Source organism: Macrobrachium nipponense, chromosome 1, assembly GCF_015104395.2.
Source record: "Macrobrachium nipponense isolate FS-2020 chromosome 1, ASM1510439v2, whole genome shotgun sequence".
Lineage (NCBI taxonomy): Eukaryota > Metazoa > Arthropoda > Malacostraca > Decapoda > Palaemonidae > Macrobrachium > Macrobrachium nipponense.
The window spans coordinates 138,649,310-138,672,406 of NC_087200.1; the positions used below are offsets into that span (position 1 = coordinate 138,649,310).

General features: G+C 46.9%; 1 long non-coding RNA gene across 1 annotated transcript in view; it reads left to right on the top strand.

Moving 5' to 3' along the window:
- The first annotated feature begins 394 nt into the window (after positions 1–394).
- LOC135220291 (uncharacterized) overlaps positions 395–23,097 on the top strand; it is a 498,885-nt gene continuing 476,182 nt past the window's right edge. The window contains exon 1 of the long non-coding RNA XR_010315639.1: positions 395–702. This is a non-coding gene — a long non-coding RNA (uncharacterized LOC135220291). The remainder of the gene's footprint in view (positions 703–23,097) is intronic.

The following is a 23,097-nucleotide window of genomic DNA, read 5'->3' on the forward strand; positions in this document are numbered from 1 at the left end:
AGCAACATGCTAGTATGTATGTTTGCCATGCATACTTGAGATGTTCGTGGGTGCCTTCTTCCTCTGATCCTCAGTCTTTTGGCATCAGTGCCTAAGAGGTACTATGGATAATGGACATAGGCAACTAAAATCTAAACCATTCAGTCTTATTGAAGCAACACACACACACACACACACACACACACACACACACACACACACATATATATATAAATATATATATATATATATATATATATATATATATATATATATATATATATATAAGTAATAAGTACGTAATAATTTATGATATATTATTGCCATTTTTATTACGTCATAGAGACGTATAGCTACAAAGCCTACGACGATAGTTTCTCAGTTGTATCTTAAGGTCATAAGGTCCATCGTAGAATCCGTACTCCGTACTCCGTAGTTGCTATTCTGCTTTTCGTTTTACGACTTCGTACCGTGTGTGGTGTTGGTTGTGCTTCCTGTTTCCTTCTCATTGTGTTTATCTATCGCCTTCCTTTGTTCAGTGTCATATAAAAGGAGTTGCTGCCGCTTTGATTCGCGAACATGGTGATAAACATATAAACTAGTCCGAATCTGATTGTCTGTAGAACATAGAGAAGTTGACCAATGTGTTTCCTAACCAAGACCATTACCTAGCTAGGTTGTAGGTAGTAGCAGTAGGTCAGCAAGCCTAAACTCATAGCAAAGGTAAGTAATAATAAATGTTTAGCATTATTATTTTAACATATAGTATTTAATGCATAATGAATTATATATGCTCGGCCAGACAAAATTCTTAAGCTACTACCTACAAGGTAACTTTGGGTAACGGATCTACTAGGCCTAGCTAGCTACCTAATAGGTAGGTAGTACCAATAGCTAGGCCTAAAATATATTGCGCCTAAATTAGCCATAGTCGGGTAGCATGCAGAGTATGGGTCACGGTCAGGTTAAGTACGCAGTCAGATGTTAGGTTAGCCTATGTCTAACTAGGTCTGGATGGTTTATAGTAGCTACTAGGCTACTTTAGTCCCGTTTTTTTAAGGTCTTTTAAGGGAAGTAGCGGGTTGTTTACACTTTACCGGGCCAGTTGCTCCCTACTTTGTTTGTTGTTGTTTTGGTATCGCGACACCCAAATCCATCCGCCACGGTAAGTAGCCTTACTGTAACCCCTGTGGTTAGCGCGCGCAGCGCAACATTACCTCTTGCCAGAACATGCCGTGCCTGCCAAGAATCTTTAAATATGCGGATAAGGCGCGAAGCGCCGTTCCGCCACGGCCTTACTGACAGCACACATAAATCGATCGTCGCGGATATGTAGTAGCTCCCTACTTTGTTTGTTGTTGTTTTGGTATCGCCGCCATATTGGTTTTGGTGTTCTTCCGCCGATTTCGGTCGGCGGTCGAGTGGGCCCGCTAATCTGTAAGTGCTCCGAAGTAGCTAATAATAGGTAGGTCGTACCTACCTATAGCCGGTTCACTTAAGGTAGATTCTTGGGTGAATCCTATGCCAACGAGACGTTTGTTTGGCGGCCGCTGATTGGCAGGGAGCTGCCTGCTTCCCAGTACCAGCCAATCAGCGACCGCCAAACAAACGTCTCTTAAACATAGGGCTCATCCACGAATCTACCTTAAGTGAACCAGCTATAGGTCTGGTCATGCGGTGCGGTAATTTCAGTGTTGGAAGATGTGGTGGTAGCTAGGTAGGTACTAATCAGTATGAAGGTAAACCATTCATTTAAAAGGTTAATCTATGACGTTGATGATAGGCTAATTGCCAAAATTGGGGTATAGCCTAGTTTTTGTTTAAATTAAGTATACTATTGCTTACATTAGTATAGACCTAACCTAAACTTCCTTGCCTAGCCGTAGATATGAATACTTGGTCCTACCTTTCTTACCTAACATGCTCCTGAAGGTACAGCATTTGGGTATTTCTAAGTAGCTATTAGGGTAAATGACCAAGTGGTGACATACCTATAGGGGAAACAACCGACTGGACTAGCTGATTCAGTTTTCACCGCATGTGGATTCATCCTCCAAAAAAGTACTTTTAACACGTCCTGACACTGGAGATGGGCACCAGTCACGAGTTATCAGTAGTGAGAGCAACAGCTTGAGGACCTCTACATCCTTTGAAGTAGGGGGAAAAAAACCAGCGAACTACCAACCCTTATCACGGTTTTCAGGTCTTATTCACTCGATATTTAAATGGTGAAACAAGAATACAATTACAACTCCAAGCATGCCATTCAAAAGATTGAAGTTTCGTCAACATAATGTGATATATGAAAGCCCCATACAAACTAAAATAAGCATGTGATGCTCTTTGTAAAATATTTTTTCAAGGCAGTTTTGAAATCCAATATGGCAGCTACCGTGGGATGTACAGTTTTTTATCAGTGACGAAAATCATCTTTCCCAGCCTTCCCAGCAATCATTTGAACAATGTTAGCGTATGTATGTAACGTTTATTGATCTTACTTAAGATTGCAGTTGTAATCAGCACAATAAAACAACATTTTGTTGCCATTATTTACTGAAAGTATGAAACTTTTTATTCCCGGGGTCATGTTTGAACTGAATTCATTCTTACCTTGTAATCGGTGGTTTTATCCTTACTGCCATCACAACTGAAACTCCACAGTGCTTATTTGATTGTTATTATACACATTTTGGTCTCAATTCACTCCACATTGCACTTTAAACCCGTTGCTGTTCCTGGTTCTTAAGCGAGCGCGCCACAAACACAGTTACGAACAGCAGACGACAAAACTGCAAAGTTTTATTCCCTAAATTGTTTACTTTACTCGTTATTTAGTTTAAATTTACTTTATTTTAAAAATTTTTTTTTAATTCATGTAATATTATCCCTTTTTTGCAACCAAATTACCCCGTTAAAAAATTTACAGATATACTAAAGTAGATACAATCAAATGTTTCTAACGTTTTCGTACATCTGGCTGCCCGGAAAACCATAGAGGAACGACTACGGATAAGTGCATAGAGGAACGACTACGGATAAGTGCATAGAGGAACGACTAACGGATAAGTGAATTAATATACATTTTTTTTTTGCTTTTTTGTTTTGCTAGCACTTTTCATGATTTCAGTCTTTATTAGTACTTATTTTGAATTCTTTAATAATCGTATGCCAGAAATGAATGTAACCTTTAATGTTTGCATGCTAAGAATGGCAAAATCATCGTTGCCACATTAGTGGAGGCTTCACACATACGCCGTTTCTCTTATTATAAACTCGTTCCATGAATTCTAGTTGTCATAGTAATGCAATATTGATAAAATTGCTTTAATATTTATGTATATATACTTCCAATACATAGCTTAATTTCACCAATTTCAACGTTTTGTGTGTAGTCTTATACCCAGTTTGGAGGGTCAACACATACCGAATGTCAACAGAGAGAGAGGTAGAGAGAGAGAGAGAGAGAGGCGAGAGCGAGAAACGAGAGAGTCGAGGAGAGAGAGAGAGAGAGAGGCCAAGGAACGAAGGAAAGGGGTGGCGGAGGGGGGGGGGGGGTGGAGGGGGGGGGGGGTAGGTGGAGCTTTATACGCGTGTTTGTATCCATTTCTGCATAATGGAGTTTTTGTCTCGTGGTACAAGGACAAGTGTCGTTATTCTTTACGATTAGTGATTCACGATACCCTTATAAATTACGGCACTGGGTGTAATGCACTATAGCAAAATCTCGTTCTGATGAGTGTTCGTTACAGAAATAGGTATTGCCCAAAAACAAAAAGTGCTTGCACTGTCTCTGAAACCCATAGTAGGTATGCTGCTTAGTTGTCAATCAAGTTTTTTGTAATTAAGTATATTTTTTTTACAAGCTAGCTATTGAATAAAAATTTGTATTTTTCTCAATCAAAACATATGCCCCTCAATGGTAACTTTCCTCTTTTAACGACTTTCTGGTCATTGCAAATTCGGCCCCATAATTTCTTAGGGTGCGAAAACAGAGGCGCAGGGACCGAGAACAATTGCGTCACACTACGGCGATAATCCGGCAGTAAAACATCTTCATATATCCAAAAAGTAAATAATAAAGATATATATGCGCATTACGATTATACCAATTACATGAAGAGCTGATAATCTGCATGAATAACTGGTAAACTGTTCTGCAAGAAAGTTGAGTAAAGCAATTATTTACAATAGGTACGAAAGTCTAGATGTCGTGACGTCATAATACAGGACTTAAAAGAACGTTCTAATTCCAAAAAATAATTACTTAAATTTGAGTCAGAATCGAGTTACTTTTTCAATAACGAATATTTTCAAATTAATCATCATAAATATGTAAAATATTGAGGTTTTACTATTTATTTAAAAAATTATTGAAGTGCACTCTTCGTCGTCGTCTTCTACAAAACGGTTGTTTACTCAGTGAGGAAAAGTTTTCCGATTGTTGTGATGAAAGTGCCCCAGCGTCTGTGGGTACAAGTGGTGTGCAGATTTATCACAGGAAATGGTTAGTTTATTGACACAAGCGACTCCGTAAACATCGAGATGGCATCAATCTTCTAAATACCTCAAGTTGTAAGTAAAAATGTTGAACGCGTTTTGGTGAGATTTGCACTACGTTTGAGACCGTTTTCAGTACCTTCTGTTTAAATCTTAAAATTTGGCCTTAATTTCTAACTTTGGAGAAAATACTTACTTCGAAAGGAGAGTAGAGGTCTTTAGCTCAGTTTCTCACCAACAAGAAGTCGCGACTGATGCCCATCTCCGATGTCAGGAGGCGTTATAATGTACTTTTTTTGGGATTGTCCAAGCTGATCGAACATGGTCCACTCTGGACCCTACGGTTTTTTACCCTAAGTATCTTCTCCAAAGTTAGAAACCCCCTAGTTGCTGACCCCTTGGCATGGGTAGGGGGCTTAGGGACCAGCAGTTGGGCTATGATGCCTGGTGGGGTTGTTTTCTCAGTGGTCCTTGGGGCCCAGCTGCTGATCCAACTAAATTAGTCAGAACTTTTCCTTCTTCTGCAATTTTTCATTCTTACTACAATCCTTCTCCTTCATGTAATATTTTTATTAACATTTCGGATTAATTATGTGGAATTTTCCACTTTTGTTAAATTTTACTGCTAGGTGAGTCTGAGAAGGGATCGTGTTTTGGAAGGGGTTTGCATTCGAAGCTAATTGTGGGAGTTGTGGTGGTTGAGTCGCCACCTGATATGGTTTGGACCCAAGAGGTAGTGATGGGACCCTCCCATTGCTAACCTTGAGGGCGGAAACCATCTCCAAAATCAGCCCATCGGAATCCAGGGGGGGCTGGTGTTTGGGATGGGACTCCTGGCTTTTGTCCGGAGAAGCCCACCAATACGGTTTTGGAGTGGGGAGTCGGTCCCCCATTAGTGGGGGAGGGGGGCAGAACTCCCAGCAGGTGGATAGGCTATACCTGGGCCCACTGCAAGCGTATTGGTGCTATCCCGTAAGGGTAGGGTATGGGGTGGTACCATTGGGAGTCGACTCTCACTTGTGCCATTGGTGGAGAATTTGAATACCTGACTGACCCACGATACCTTCTTGATATAACCAAGCAGTCTACAAAATATATTTGAATCTATGGATATCGACCAATGTTTGCCCTCCCCTGGATCTGACGACTTAACGGCACTGGCGACAACTTCAGGCATGGACACGGATATGAGCTCGGCTATCACAAAGAAAACCATGCACCGAGACACCAGGGTGCTATTAAAACTGGTAGATTTGATATGAACAATAGAGTGCTTTATTGCACTAATGCAAGCCTTTCGTTAGACTACGAGTGCTTGCATAGTGTCGCAAAACAGTTTGGTAAGGTGGAGAGGATTAAGATGCTTCTAGAAAAAGACAAGCAGTCTTTTTCTGCATACATTAGATTTTCCTCTCCCCAAGAAGCTAGCGAGGCACAAACGAATTTAAATGGCCACATTCTAAATGACTGTTTTTAAGCACCAAGGTGTTCGTGAGGATTTGAATGATGGAGCCATTCGATTTTTGTTCCTAAGAATGAAGAATGTGGACCAGCAAACATACCTAGGACGCTTCCTCCCCCTATATGGCATGTTGCCAGTTATAAAGAGGGAAGGAAAAATTTCATTAAAGCTGCAGAATGTATTGAGAACAAATGGTGGGTTCTATTCCTATTGGTAATCTGACGATATAGAAAGAACTTACTCATAAAAGCAGGCAATGAGACGCAAGCTATTTTATTATCAAAGTTTAAACCCCCAGAAAGTGGAAATATGAGGCTATAAACATCGCACAGAAAGTGGAAATATTGAGGCTTTAACACGCTGAAAGGGGTAGTTTATTCAAGAGACTTGCATGTTTTTAATGAGGAGGAGATTCTCCTAGGTGCCCTCCTTGTGTATCTCATGTAAAAAAATAAAAAAAATTGGGAGGAGATGCAGCTATGCTTTTAACTTTCTCCTCCAATTACTTGCCTGATACCATCAATGTTAGCCATGAGAGGATGCAAGTCTAAAAAAATATAAAAGAAACCCTAAACAATGTCGCAAATGTTTCGAATATGGCCACATTCAAGACTCATGTGGAAACAATAAGAGATGTTTCTGTGTGCTCTGCTGAGCATGACAATTTGGACAAGTGGCGAAGCAGCCGTTATTGTTTCCAGTGCAAGGGTGATCATTCTCCAAACAGTAGGACTTGCCTCCAGATACAAGTTTGAGCAAGATTTGGTTGGCAGTGGCTGATAATGAACATCTCAGCATCAGTGCAGCAAAGCGTGTGGAAATAATGGGGGCTAACAAGAGTGCCAACTCTACCTATGCTTCTGTAATAAAGGTGATGAAGAGTTCTAGCAATGAGAGGTCACAGTAATAGAATCTAACAGTAACCAGCGGAAACCTGTTTCTTTTCCCTTGCACAGGAAATAATAATCGGAAACTTATGTCAGCAAGTGCTTTGAAGCCAATACTAAAAATTTTTGTTCTTCCAAAAGCATGGACAATTTATCCTCTCACGTTGATTACAAATGTAACGGTTGCAAATTCAGCACCTAAGCAAAGTTTGCAAACGTCACAAATAATATCATCACCAAAGAAACAACCAAAGGAGTGGTCCAAACTAGAGAGATCTAGCTCGGATCCATCAATTATCACAGTTACTAAGAAACATGATAAAAACTAAAGCTGCGCCACCAGGAAGCGTATAATGAAACACATCCACCCCGAATAATGAAAGTTTTATCATAAAACTTCAAATGGTACAGTGTTCTGGAAGAGATCTCTCCGCCAAGGAAGATAGTTCCGAAAGCAGATCCAGTTCAAAGACATGCGAGTCTCATCAGTCTTGCCGCCCCAAGACCTAATAGGCAGTAGTGATGCACCTAATCATAGTAAAAATCCTGAGCATCAGCCTCGAATTCAGAAAGCTGTTTGTCGGCAAAGAACCCTAATCTCTGATAAAGATGAAAGGGATCAAGAAAAACAATCTCTTACTAAGGAGAATTTTCCTCTCCAAACCTAGGATCAGTACTTTCCCCTCCAAAGAGTGGGAAGTAGTACATTACCACCTTAACATTCACGTTCGATGTCCTTCAGTGGAACTGTAAGGGTCTCAGAGCCTGGACAGAAGACTTTAAAGTTTTAATGCATGAATTCAATCCAGGATTGTATGCCTGCAGGAGACTATGTTAGGTAACTCTCCCTTATAATCCTGGACTTGATTATGCTATTTTTTTTTTAACTTTTCCCCCAATTGGTGATCGTGCCCATGGAGGTGCTGCAATTGTTGTTAATAAATCTCTGCAGCACTCCACAATACAATTAAATACAACTCTACAAGCTGTTGCTGTCTCAGTCATATTAGACAAGGATAACTGTTTGTTCATTATAACTCCCACCAGATCTTTCTTTTAACATTGGAGATATTCAGTCCTTGATTAACCAACTTCCCACTCCTTTTCTCTTATTAGGAGATTTTAATGCCCACAACCCCCCCTTTGGGGAAGTCGGTGTTTAGACAGCAAAGGGAAAATAATCGAGGACCTTATCGACACGAATGATGTCGCCCTATATAATAATGGGTCAATGACCTTCCACAGCATTCATAATAATCATCTCTCTGCACTGGACCTTAGTATTTCCTCAACAAATATCCACCTTGACTTTAACTGGTCTGTTAATGAAGATTTGAATGGAAGTGATCATTACCCGATCCATCTGAAATATGCTGTAAATGCTCCTTGTTCCGATACGTAATAACAAACCCTCGGTCCTTTAACAATAGGAAGGTAACTAGCGGCAGCTGGACGGTCGTAAGCTTCGAACAAGGGAGAACGGTAGTTAACTGCTTGTCCGATCGTGCGCGCGCCCCGCGCGCCCGAGAGGTGAAGAACCACTTTTTGCTTTCGGCCGCGGGTGTGAAGGACGTGTTCATCATCGCTCTCTGCCCGCTTCATCGTCGTATGCTTTGTTTATATTGTGTTTTCTACTAATGGTTGGTTTGACTTGAAAATGAAACTGTAAGTACACTGTTTTCATTTTCATTACTTAATTATGAATCAAACATGGAGCTATCGCCGTAGAGACGGCGATTTTCCGCTCTTTTCATGAATTGAACCTTGAATTATGTCTCGGTGCCGAGGGCGGGCGCACTCGCGCCGAGTCATGTATTTTGGGCGAAAGTGTGTAATTGAAAGATGTAAGTACTCTTTTTCATTATATTTTTGCCCTGTGCGTTCGTTGCCGAGAGCTTGATTGCGCTCGGCAAGAGCCTCTTATTTTGTATGAATAGAATGCAATGAAAGTGGATTCGCAATGCAGTTTTCTTTCATTTTCATTTATTAATTGCATCAAATTTAATTTTGGATCAATTTCCGCTCTTACCCGGGAATTAATCCTTACGATTTATTGCTGTGAAAGTGAAAATAGCAAGTGCAGTATTGTTCATTTTCATATATATTTATGATAGCATCATATTATTATGGATCAAGTTTCCGCTCTTACCGGGAATTGATTTTTCCCTCTTTAAGTTCTATGAAGTGAATCGCAAGTGCAGTATTCTGTTTCATTTTCATATTACTTTTCACTGCTGTGCGGGGGTAGGGGAAGCGAAGGTCTGCCAGGAAGTCGTCGGAAAGCTCTCCCGCGACTCCCTTGGTATCCGATTCTTCGTCTTCTTTCCTGCCCCCCGCTCAGCTTCCTCGTATTTTGTTTTTGGGGTCTTCCTTCCGTTCGGGGTGGGGCATGTCTCCCCCCCCGTGCGTGAGGGAACCCCTCTTACTAATCTGTTGTGCTACCGCAGGTGCTACATATCCGTGGGAGACGACCTTGGACAGGTATGGACCACTGCGGCTGCAGGGCGTGCCACTAGCATCCACGATCTGCTGCAAAGTCTAGCGAGGTCTGGGGCGGTGACCTTGGAGTGGTCTCCACTACAACCTTCACGGCCGCTTCATGCTGCTTCCCCCCGCTGGTCTATACTCCCCATGCTGTGTCGGTGACGCCGTCTGCCGCTTCTAGGGCCGGTCGCCGCCGTACCGAGGAGGGGGGGGTTATGCCGCCGCCGCCTGTGTTTTCTTCGTGTTGCCTGCCCCAGACTTCCGCTGTTCCAGCAGCTCGCCCCTGGACCGGCCGCCAGTACCACGCTGGCTGCCGATGATTCTACGAGGCGATGGCTGGGCCTGCCGTACCTGTCGCTGATGTGGTTCCCGCTACTGGCTTGGCTGTCCCTTCTGTGTTTACCGCTGCCGCTGTTCCTGCCGCTCCTGAGCTGGTTGCTGTTCTCCTGTCGCTCCTGGTTCCTGCGCCTGTCCATGCTGGTCCTGCCCATGGTGTGTCTTTCCCCAGTCCCAGGTCCTTCCGGACAGGTGCAGTCGGGCCGTGTTTGCTTCGGCAATAGGCCCGACTCCGGCCTGGATGGAGGACCTGACGACTGTCCTGCTTGAGCTGACGAAGAAGAGGAAGGTGTCATCTTCGTCTTCGTCTGTTGCTGCCTCTCCCTTCGACTTCTAAGGCCCCATAAGCCGAAGAAGAAGAAGGCTGCCTCCCCCCCCTAAGAAGTCTCCTTCGGGAACTTCTTCTAAGGGCCCGTCCCACCTCGGTGGGGACGGGGGGTCCTTCTGCTGGTCCTCCTGCTCCTTCGGGACGCGGGGCCGTCTCCCCTTCCGTATGGAAGAGATAGACTGGGACCAGAGGAGTATCGGTTAGCTCTGGTACTTCCTCGCCTGGTGCTAGCAGCGATGCGCTACGCCAGGTTCCGGCTCGGTCTCTCGTTCGCCGGGAGATCCCGAGTGTACGCTCTCCCCTCGGGAGACCGTGCAGCCAAAGTTTCGGCGCCAGAGTTCGCTCGGCGCCAAGACCAAGGCACGGAGCAGAAGGCTGGCGAGAAACCGCTCAGGTGACTCTCGCCAGGCCAGCGGCCGCTCTCGCAGCGACCAGCTGGTAACCGGGTTTTGTTATTCCCCCTAAGAAGACTCCTTCGGGAACTTCGAAGGGCTCGTCACATTCCGGTGTGACGGGGGGGGTTCTTCTGCTGGTCCCTCCTGTTCCTTCGGGAACGGGGCCCGTCTCCCCTTCTGAGAAGAAGAAGAAGACGGGACCAAGGGTGTGCTGGCTACCGCTGGTACACCCTCGCCTGGTCTTGGCAGCTCTGCTGCTAAGCCAGGTAACCGGCTCGGTTTCTCGTCCGCGAGAAGTTCCGAGTGTATGATCTCCTTCGTGTGACCGTGCAGCCAAAGTTAAGACGCCTGAGTTCGCTCAGCGTCATGACCGAGGCACGGAGCAGAAGACTGTCGAGAGCCGCTCAGGTGGACTCTCGCCAGGCCAGCGGCCGCTCTCGCAGCGACCAGCCGGTACCTTCCTTGGGTGGACGTGGACGGTCTCTGGACCGGCCACGGTTTAAGGCTGGGAAGAGGGTCCACCCCCCAGGTCCCCTCGACCGACGGTACCAGCCTCGGCTGGTACCAGCGGTTTGACGTGCCGCAGAGGACGCTCACCGGTCTCTACGGCGAAAGCGAGCTCTGCAGGTCACCTGACCGCCGCTCCCACCCAGGGACCGGTGCGAATACGGTGACCAGCAGCAGCTCGTCTGACGCACGGGACCTCCGGGGTCGACGTGCTCAGTCGAGCCGCTCGCCACAGGTGAGCGGCACGGCCAGGCCTGCAGATCGATCCCCCACCGCGGGTTTTTGGGTGGTGATCGGCTGCAGCCCCCACGTACGCTGGTCCTGCAGCGAGCGGGGGGGGTAGACGTCAGGTCTGTCTCTCCACTACCTTCAACTTCCTCGGGCTACACCGGGAAGAAGCGAGGTAGCTAGGAGTGATCGTGAGAGGTGCGCCGCTCACGATCCCGTCACGACGCCGCACGTGCCACGTATGGTCTTAGGACCAACCAGGACGTACGCGCAAGTGATTGGAGGGCGACCGTCAGGGGGAGAGGGGGTAGCAGGGTCAGTTCTGTCTCTCCGATACCTTCAACTTCCTCGGCATACGCCAGAAGAGGCGAGGTATATAGGAGTGATCGTGAGAGATGCGCGCTCACCGATCCCGTCACGACGCCGCACGTGCCAGGTTGGTCTTAGGACCAACCAGGACGTACGCGCAAGTGATTGGAGGCAACCGTCAGGGATCTGTTGCTGGTCCTTCTTCTGAAGGATGAGGGTCCTGGAAAGCTGCTCTTGTTGAGGGACTGGACGGTCCTACTCCTCAAGACGCTGTAACTTCCGAGATTCAGGAGTAACTTTAACCCAGGTTATTGCACTGATTCGTCAGCACAACGACCGGGGGGAAGGATCGCCGCTCTCACCAGCAGAGCCCATGTCTCTGCTCGAGTCGTTTTGGGGCCCGAGAGGGAACCCAAACCGACGGTGGGTATGCCGCGATCGGAGCTTGCCGATTCTGTCTTGAACCAGAGTCTCTCGTCTCCGGACAAGAAGGCTCTCTCAGTTCTGGCCGGTCGATCAAGCTACTTCCACCTCCTCTACTGCGACAGCGGCGTTTCTACGTGTCTTCGGACACCGTATTTAAATACTCCTGAGAGGTTTCGACCTCGACGAGGACTGGAATGAGTCGGAGGACGGTATCGGCTCTCTCCTGTCAGGTGTCGATCAGCCCCACCCAGACGACGTTCACAGTGGCGGCAGACCCTTACCTACAGTGAGAGTTCGTAACCCTCCTCGGGGAAAACGTTTTCCCCTGACGATACGTTTTCCCAGACTCTGAGAGGCCATCGCCGCAAGGCGATGGCTGCTCCTACTCTTCTCCAACTGCTAGTTCCACTGGGAAGGCGAGCGAGTATCCAATTCCTCCCCCATTCCCTCTCTCCTTACGGCTACGAGGGAAAGGGGAAGGATCCTACAGAGATTTCTCTGTAGGATCCCACGTTGGGGACTGCGCTACCAGGGGGGACCTTCGGTTCCTACCTGACGTAAGCCCCGGTCGTTGAGGAGGGATCCTGCCCCATTCTCGATTTCTACGGGAATCGAGAGGACCACCAGCCGATATCGTTTGACGAATTCGGTGGGGGGTTTCGCAGACTGCTTAGAATTCTACGGAATTTCTAGCGCATTCAGAGTGTTAGAGTTTCTTACGATCTCCAAACACTTAGGCGAGACCACGGTCCAAAGTGAGCGAGACGAGAATCCCCGATATGTTACACGATAATCGGGAACCTCGCCTATGCTCGAATTCCTGAATTTCTAGCATTAGGAAGAAGACTGCTGCTGAAAGAAGACTATCTCACAGTAGGCGACCAACATGGAATAGAGAAGAACGGACGGGAATATCCAGTTTGGCTGGAACTATCGTCTTAGTATTCTGTTCACCATTGAAGCTTTCCTTCGAGGAAGACTTCTCCTTCACTCTCTTTAATAGAGAACGAAGGTGGTCGATCTCCAATCCTTATTTTGTTTTCTTGAAGGAAAGAATTTAGGATGGAGATCGTTGTTCGAATCCTACAAATATACTACGTATATTAACCTCGCGACATGATTCTGCTAAGCAGTTGAATGGTCCGAGGGGTAGGCGCATATCCTGGTTATTCTACGGATTGCGACTTAGACGAAAAGTATTCTAATTGAACTGCAACCCGGGTTGCCTGCAACCTCAGGAGTTTCCAGGTTTCAATTTTATATACTTATGGTGTTGTCCACAACAACCACCATTTAAGCTTTTATATTTACCGAAATTCGTTTCGCTTAAATATAATTGCTCGAGCATATCTTTTTATGCTCGGTGGTTCTAGCCGGACGCATTCCTTCGTGGAAAGGATTACTTGGCAACTCAGGATGACGAGTCAGCGACAGCTACTGCGTATTGAATTGCCCGAGGCATTTCAGTATCAGCTGCCGCTTTGAGATAGACGGTTGTTTATGTCTTTCTCACCTGCTTTGATTGAATAACAACCGTATCTCTGCCCAACAATTACGGACTTAAAGTCTCTGATTAACGGGGATTCTCGCATACATGAATGACCATCTACTGCTGAGAGACGCTAGTATTCATCGTCTTCGGTATTGCGAGAATTTTTAAACAGAGATATCTATTCGACTCTCATCTTTCTGTTTACCGCACGGTAAAAGAATTCTGTAATAGTCTCTTGCTGCATCGTATCCCGATAATGCGAATGATTTTTGCGGAATCTGAGTTTGTCCTCAAAATATCTTGTATTCGGAGGTGTACAATTGTTCATTGTTCACCCCGGATTAGCAGATGTATTGAAAGACATCGCCTACTCCTACACCTGCCAGCTCTACTTCCAAACGTTCAGCCCATGAGAAGCAGTTCTTCAAGCGGCTCTCCCCTGTGTTTCATTACTGAAGAACGCCCCGCTTTCATTGCACAACGGACAGCAATGAAATGGCGGTTAGCGTTTTCAGTCATTTGTAAGCACAGGTTTAGAATCTTGAGATTCCTTCTCTCGATTCAGCTGGAAGACGTAGGTTGCATTCATTGCCTACCTTCGTCTTCAACGTCACATAGTGTTGTTTCTCCTTAAGCTGAGATTCAACGTCTATGAGATTTTCTTGCCATCAGGGACCTCTCGGTCCTTGAAGGCAATTGAACTTTCGCCTTTTGAGCTTATGCATTAAGAGAATCATCGCCGCGCCGTCCGGCATCGGTGACTAACAAATATTTTATTTGTTTGGTCTCTCAGCATAACTCTTAAAGGGCGAAGGTCACGTGACTTACCCGGATGCTTGGACAACTTGCCTCTACTGATTCCGAACCAGTCAGTCGGCAGCTGTCAGAGCGCCCGAGTCAGTTACGAACTATGCTGTGGACTTAGTTCGGTTGTTCCAGAGCAATCATTACTTCGTCTTAATAGCTTGTCAGTATGAGTACTGTACATAACCAAAGTCGAGAAGAGGGATAGGTCATACGACTATTCCCTTCTTTTTCGTCTTAGGTAACTGCATGACTTCTCTTGAGAAGTCAAGCACAAAGGGATGGGGATTTGTGACGCTCGATTTCGTACCGATCTTCGTAGCGAAGACTCAGAACCCTTCGGTAACTGACGATTGGTTCGAGTCCTTCACAATACCCTCCCTAATGGACGTCACCGTCTCCGATACGAAGGCTATGCTGCTTTGTCCTGTGAAGGTGCGACGGAGCTGTCTGAAGAAACTCGACACCCAGGATGAGTGCGGACGCCTCTTCATCATTCTCTCGCGTTCCGCAAGAACTTCTCCGTGGCGCAGGTAATGAAGGCAGGCGCCTGGTCCAACCGGACCGCATTGCACCTCCTTCTACCTCAGGATATTGCCCACAGTTCCTTGGATCTTTTTCCTTGGGAACCGTGGTGGTTGCTCAACACGTTGTGTAGTTAACCCAGACCCTCGCAGGCTGAACAGCATCGAGTCCTGTGTGACCGTAAGAATGGATGAGGAATGAGAGTGTGACTGGCTCCTCTTCCCATCTTTTTCTTCGCTCTACCTTTGGGTAGAGGGACACGGTCGTCACCCTGCTGGGTAAGGACGAGATGCAGGTGAGCTACTCAATAGAGCACCATCCTATCCCTTTCAGTAGGGATAGGAGGTAAATATCCACCACTTCCTCCAACAAGGGGGAGGAAGTGGATGCCAAATTGAGACAAACCCATCATTTTATGATTGTCTCTTGCAAACAGGAACAAGTTCTTGCTTGCTGGTACGAAGAGATACGCTTGCCTCTCTCTTAGTACTTGGCCCAGAGGTCTGACCATTGATCCTGCGGTGCACACCCCGATCAATCGGACAGAGGTTTGGATCCCTCCTTTGCTCTTACGACCAGGGAGGCACTCCAGGGGGGTTGGACGAACACCACGTCTGTTCACCAAAAAGACTCAGATTCCTCCCACCAAGAAGTGAGTCTTCCTATTGTTAAAGGACCGAGGGTTTGTATTACGTATCGGAACAAATGACAATTTGTCGAAAATTGCATTTTTTCTAACTATACAAACCTGAGGTCCTTTACATAGTCCCCACCTCATGCCACCCCCCTCACTCTGCAACTTTTTGCATGGGCCTAAAGCAAAAGTGATTCTTCACCTCTCGGGCGCGCGGGCGCGCGCACGATCGGACAAGCAGTTAACTACCGTTCTCCCCTTGTTCGAAGCTTACGACCGTCCCAGCTGCCGCTAGTTACCTTCCCTATTGTTAAAGGACCTCAGGTTTGTATAGTTAGGAAAAAATGCAATTTTCGACAAATTGTCATATCTGAAACATTACCTAAGTGGAAGGTAGAAGATGCTGACTGGGACAAGTTCAGGAAAGGAGTCAATCTAGATAGGAAGTTTGAGTCATTTCATGCTCACCTGGATGCCTATGACTACTTCATTGAATCCACTCTGAAGAGTGCTGAGGGCTCGATTCCCCAAGACAAAAGGTAAACCTCGTAGACCTGCAGTTCCCTGGTGGAATAAGACATGTGGTATTCTGAGGAAAGTCACTAGGAAGTGCTACCGACGATACAAAACTAGTGGCTCCCCTCAGTCTAAATTAATCTATAATCATGCGTTAGCCAAGCAGCGGCGCTTTTACAAGAAAGCCAAAAGAGAAAGTTGGCTTTACTATATCAATGGAATAAATTCCAAAACTCCATTGAGAGTGGTGTGGCGCAAAATCAGGAAAACTAAGTGGAAAATTTGTTGCGTCACCATTACCCATCATTAAAGGTCAATAAAACATGATCACAGAGCCCACTGAAGTTGCCAATGAGCTGGGAAAACACTTTTCTCAAGTTTCTAGCCCTGACAATTATTCTCTAGAATTTCAAAGAATTCGGAATGCCGAAATGACTCTGAAATTTGAATCTGGTAAATCTGAACCATACAATCACAAATTTTCCTTAAGAGAACTTCGGGAGGCACTCTCTTCAACTGAATCAACAGCTCCAGGGGGTGATTCAGTTTTATATGAAATGCTTAAACACCTCCCAGATGATGCCAAAAAGTATCTACTCAAGATTATAAAACCAAATATGGGAAACTGGAATTTACCCAAGGACTGGAAAATATCCATAATTGTTCCCATAAAAAAGCTAATAAAGACGCTTCCCAAGCCACCAGCTATAGACCAATAGCTCTTACCAGCTGTGTGTGTGTAAGCTGATGGAAAAAATGATAAACACCAGGTTAGTTTGGCACCTGGAAGCAAAAGGACTAATATCTCCATTTCAATTTGGTTTCAGGAAAAATCGTTCCACCCTTGATCCCTTGCTGAGGCTGACCAATCAAATCCAGCAAGGATTTGCCAAACGATGTCAGACTATTGGCGTATTTTTCGACCTTGAGAAGCATATGACACTACTTGGAGAATTGGCATCATAAAACAATTGCACAAGATGGGCATATGGTGGAAGAATGATTAAAATTTGTATATTCCTTTTTAACAGAGAGATTCTTTAAGGTTAGAGTGGGCAACACTCTCTCACCCAACCTTTTGTGCAGAAGGAAGGGTGTTCCACAAGGAAGCGTTTTAAGCGTAACACTTTTTTCAGTGGCAATAAACAGTATAGTCCAACAAATATCATCACCTGTTAAATGCTCACTTTTTGTTGATGACCTTGCAATATACTGCACAGATAATGATGCCTTGTCAGTATGTAAACATCTGCAAAGGTCGTTAATGCCATACAAAGCGGGCTGATGAGAATGGCTTTAAATTCTCCTCTCCTAAAACAGTTTCTGCAAGATTTACTAGGTGCCAGCGTGATGGAAGAGGTTCCACACTCAGTTTAAAAGGATCTATCATTCCTTATGAAAATGAAGTGAAATTTTTGGGAATGACCATTGACCAGAAATTGACATGGGCCAGCCACATAAACTCCTTAAAGATTAAGGTTAAACAATCCCTGAATATTTTAAAGGTTGTTTCTGGATTTAGTTGGGGAGCTGATAAAAAATCACTGCTGAGACTAGATGACTCGTGTGTAGGTCCAAGCTAGACTATGGCTGTCAGATTTATTCCTCAGCTTGTCAAACCAGGCTGAAGGAAACTAGATGTTGTACACAATATGGGGCTGAGAATATGCTCAGGGGCTTTTAGAACTTCGCCTGTGAAAGCATATATGTTGATACTAACCAACTTCCCCTTGATTTGAGAAGGCAAGAACTAGGATTAAGGTACATGGCTAGAATTAAAAGTGCTCCAAAATCCCTCTTTCCAGGTGCTGAGGGAAGCAGACTCACGGGTCTTTTCTGGTATAAGAGCCTCTAGACCATTCCAAGTTAGACTAAATGAAGATGTTAGGGGTAATAATCTTAAATCCCAGAAAGTCATGGAAGTAAAACATCCTGTGTATCCTCCATGGCTTATTCAGAAGCATCCGTGTGCAAAAAAAGCATATAACAAAAAAGACGTCCTGAGGAAAGAAGAGATTAGGGGGAAAATTCTTGGAGCACGAAACTGTCCATTACTAATGTGACAAAAATATATACGGATGGATCAAAGTCGGGTAGTGGTGTTTGGCTGTGCAGTTATCCTTGGTGATACAGCATATACAGCTAAACTACCTGACTTTGCATCCATATTCACAGCAGAACTAACAGCCATAGTCTCTGCCTTGGATATAGTTGTTCAAAGTAGCGACACTAATTTTGTTATTTACTCTGATTTGAAAAGCACTTTAGAAGCTATTAAAAAATTCAATAGCTTCCATTCGTTAGTTCAAAAAGTTCAGGAATCGCTCCTCCATTTGTATTATTTGCGTAAATCTGTTCCGCTTTCTGTTGGGTCCCTTCACATGTGGGGATTTGCGGAAACGAGATGGCAGATAGGGAAGCGGAAAGCTGCTAGTGTCTCCTCAGAAACAGCCTTTAGTAAAGTGCCTCATACAGATCTAAAAGGTCCTTTTAGGTCTATATTTTAAGCAAAATGGCAAGAAAGATGGACTTCTCATCTTGCCAATAATAGAAAGTACAGAAATATTAGAAATAATATATTGCCGTGGCCTTCGTCTTTCCAGTCTGATAGGCGAACAGAAATAGTTTTAAGCAGACTGAGGATTGGGCACACTTATTTGACCCATCAGTTTATTTTAGAAGGGGCAGCCTCCCAGAGTGTGCTTGCGGTGGCAAGATGCTAACAGTGGAGCACCATTCTGGTTGCTTGCCCCAGATATTTTAACCAGAGAGAGAGATATCTTAGGGGTAAATAAAACCCTTTGTGATATTTTTGGGAGATGAAGCAGATATTTCGCTCTCATCTCCTTTTTAAAGTCTATAAATGTTTTTAATAACATTTAATTATTTTTTAGCTATCACATCATAGATATATATATATTTATTTATTAAGCATTTTCTTCATTTATTTCTTCATTAATTCATTCATTTCTCATATGGTAATTTATATATGAACCATTTTCTTCATACACTTATTAACTCATTCATAATGTAATTTATTTAATCTCCATTACGGCGCTGAATGGCTTCTTTGGCCCCAGTGCCTGGGCTTTTGCCCTAAAACTCATACATCCATCCATCCATCCAAAGTTAGAAAGTAAGGTCATATTGTAAGATGATACAGAGGTTAATGAATGTCTAGTCATGCTCAGTGCAAACATTCCTCCTTGACACTTTCGAAATTTTTATTAAAACCAAAAATGTGGAAGATTGAAGCCTTATTAATGTTTGTGGAGTCACTTGTGTCAATAAACTCTGCATTCCATGCGCTAAATCCGCACACCTTTTGTACCCATAGATGCTGGAGCACTCTCTTTACAACAATTGTCAACAATGACACCAACCAACTGGCACTGGAAAGAGGAAGAAGCGTGCACTAGATAATCATTTTTAAATATGTAACTGACCTGGCAGTTATATACATAGCTATATTCTCTGACGTCATGACGTCACGACAGATTTTCAAAACTCGCAGCCATCGCCGATAGTCGGTCAGGTGATCGTTACCTGTACGCCCTCTAGATAGTTACCTGGAAACCTCAGATTTTCTCTGTCACCCGGGCCGGCAACATTACCGTTGTTGGCTCCTCGATAGGATTTTCGCTGCTCACTAGAGTATTTCATCTTTTGGTGAAGTATTGTTTTGGCTTTCGCTGTTATTGACTTGGATTGAATTAGGATTTTGTTTTGGATTACTCAATTAACGATGTTGGACTCATAGTTGTTTATCGAGTCTGCAGTAAGGGGGGGGGGCAGAGTTAGACTTCCAAAAGCTTCTCTTGATCCCCACACACTTTGTGTGAATTGTAGACGTAGGGGTAGGGGAAGCGAAGGTCTGCCAGGAAGTCGTCGGAAAGCTCTCCCGCGACTCCCTTGGTATCCGATTCTTCGTCTTCTTTCCTGCCCCCCGCTCAGCTTCCTCGTTGTATTTTGTATTTGGGGTCTTCCTTGCGTTCGGGGTGGGGCATATCTCCCCCCCGTGCGTAAGGGAACCCCTCTTACTAATCTGTCTGTGTTACCGCAGGTGCTACATCCATGGGAGACGACCTTGGACAGGTATGGACCACTGCGGCGGCAGGGCGTGCCTAGCATCCACGGGCTGCTGCAGCGTCTAGCGAGGTCTGGGGCGGTGACCTTGTAGCGGTCTCCACTACTACCTACACGGCCGCTTATGCTGCTTCCCCCCGCTGGTCTACACTCCCCATGCTGTGTCGGTGACGCCGTACCGAGGGGGGGGTATGCCGCCGCCGCCTGTGTTCTTCGTGTTGCCTGCCCCAGACTTCCGCTGTTCCAGCAGCTCGCCCTGGACCGGCCGCCAGTACCCAGCTTCCCGCTGGCTGCCGATGATTCTACGAGGCGATGGCTGGGCCTGCCGTACCTGCCGCTGATGTGGTTCCCGCTGCTGGCTTGGCTGTCCCTTCTGTGTCTACCGCTGCCGCTGTTCCTGCCGCTCCTGAGCTGGTTGCTGTTCCTGTCGCTCCTGGTTCATGTGCCTGTCCATGCTGGTCCTGCCCACGGTGTGTCTTCCCCAGTCCCAGGGCCTTCCGGACAGGTGCAGTCGGGCCGTGTTGCTTCGGCAATAGCCCCGGCTCCGGCCCGGATGGAGGACCTTACGACTGTCCTGCGTGAGCTGACGAGGAAGAGGAAGAAGAGGAGGAAGGTATCATCTTCGTCTTCATCTTCTGCTGCTGCCTCTTCCCCTTCGACTTCTAAGGCCCATAAGCCGAAGAAGAAGAAGGCTGCCTCCCTCCCTAAGAAGTCTCCTTCGGGAACTTCTAAGGGCCCGTTCCACCCTGGTGGGATGGGGGTCCTTCTGCTGGTCCTCCTGCTCCTTCGGGAGCGGGACCCGTCTCCCCTTCCGTAAGGAAGAGATAGACGGGGACCAGAGGAGTACCGGTTAGCACTGGTACTTCCTCGCCTGGTGCTAGCGGCGATGCCGCTACGCCAGGTTCCGGCTCGGTCTCTCGTTCGCGAGAGGTCCCGAGTGTACGCTCTCCCTCGGGAGACCGTGCAGCCAAAGTTTCGGCGCCAGGGTTCGCTCGGCGCCAAGACGCGGCACGGAGCAGAAGGCTGGTGAGAGCCGCTCAGGTGACTCTCGCCAGGCCAGCGGCCGCTCTTGCAGCAACCAGCTGGTAACCCGGGTTTCCCCCCTAAGAAGGCTCCTTCGGGAACTTCTAAGGGCTCGTTCCACTCCCGTGGGACGGGGGGGTTCTTCTGCCGGTCCTCCTGCTCTTTCGGGAACAGGGCCCGTCTCCCCTTCCACAAGGAAGAAGAAGACGGGGACCAGAGGCGTACCGACTTCCACCGGTACTTCCTCGCCTGGTGTTTGCGGCGCTGCCGCTACACCAGGTTCTGGCTCGGTCTCTCGTTCGCGAGAACTTCCGAGTATACGATCTCCCGCGGGAGAGCGTATAGCCAAAATTTTGGCGCCAGAGTTCGCTCGGCGCCAGGGACGTGGCACGGAGCAGAAGCTGGTGAGAGCCGCTCATGTGACTCTCGCCAGACCAGCGGCCGCTCTCGCAGCGACCAGCTGGTAACCCTAGTAGACGTGACTGTCTCTGACCAGCCACGGGCTGAGGCTGGGAAGAGGTTCCCCCCTCCCGATCGTTGGTGCCAGCCTTGGCTGGTACCAGCGGTATGACGCGCCGCGAGGACACGCACCGGTCTCACCGCGACAGTGGTCTCTGCAGGTCTCCTGACCGCCGCTCCCACAGGGACCGGGCGGATAGGGGGACCAGCAGCAGCTCCTCTGCACACGAGATCGAGGCCGCTGTTCTCGATCCAGCCGTTTCCCTGGGAAACGGCTCGACTAGGCCTGCAAGTTGGCGATCGCCTGCAGCCTCCAAGCCCGCTGGTTCTGCCAGCGAGCGAAACAGGAGCGTCATGTCTTCCTCTCCCGTGCCTGCAACTTCCTCGGTTTGCACCAGGAAGAGCGAGGCACAGCGGAGTGATCGTGAGGGGCATACCCCGCACGATCCCGTCACGACGCCGTAAGTATCAGGTACGATCTTTGGACCGACCAGGACGTACGCGCAAGTGGCAGGAGGAATCCAAGAGGGGTCTATCGCAGTTCCTCCTACTTAAGGGGGAGGTTCTCGGAATGCTCTTGTTCGAGGGGCTTGACGGTCCTACTCTGCAAGATGCTATGACTTCCGAGATCCAGAGGAACTTTGTCGAGGTTATGGCGCTGATTCGTCAGCGCAACGACCTCGGGGAAGGATTGCCGCTCCCACCAGCAGAGCCCACGTCTCGGCCCAAGAGGGAACCCAAACCGACAGTGGGTCTGCCGCGATCGGAGCTTGCCGATTCTGTCTTGAACCAGTGTCTCTCGTCTCCGGATAAGAAGGCTCTCTCAGATCTGGCCAGTCGAACAAGCTACTTCCACCTCCTCTACTGCGACAGCGGTGTTTCTACGTGTCTTCGGACACCGAATTTAAATACCCCTTCGGTCCTCCTGAGAGGTTTCGACCTCGATGAGGACTGGAATGAGTCGGAGGACGGTATCGGCAGACCCTTACCTACAATGCGAGTTCGTAACCCTCCTCGGGAAAACGTTTTCTCCTGACGATACGTTTTCCCAGACTCTGAGAGGCCATCGCCGCACGGCGATGGCTGCTCCTACTCTTCTCCAACTGCTAGTTCCACTGGGAAGGTGAGCGAGTATCCAATTCCTCCCCCATTCCCTCTTTCCTTACGGCTACGAGGGAAATGGGAGGGATCCTACAGAGATTTCTCTGTAGGATCCCACATTGGGGACTGCGCTACCGGGGGGACCTTCGGGTCCTACCTGACGTAAGCCCCGGTCGTTGAGGAGGGATCCTGCCCCATCCTCGATTTCTACGGGAATCGAGAGGACCACCAGCCGATATCGTTTGACGAATTCGGTGGGGGTTTCGCAGAGTGCTTAGAATTCTACGGAATTTCTAGCGCATTCAGAGTGTTCGAGTTTTTTATGATCTCCAAACACTTAGGCGAGACCACGGTCCAAAGTGAGCGAGACGAGAATCCCCGATAATTGTTATGCGATAATCGGGAACCTCGCCTATGCTCGAATTCCTGGAATTTCTAGCATTGGGAAGAAGAATGCTGCTGAAGAATAGTATCTCACAGTAGGCGACCAACCTGGAATAGAGAGAACGGACGGGAACATCCAGTTTGGCTTGAACTATCATCTTCGGTATTCTGTTCACCATTGAAGCTTTCCTTCGAGGAAGACTTCTCCTTCACTCTCTTTGATAGAGACGAAGGT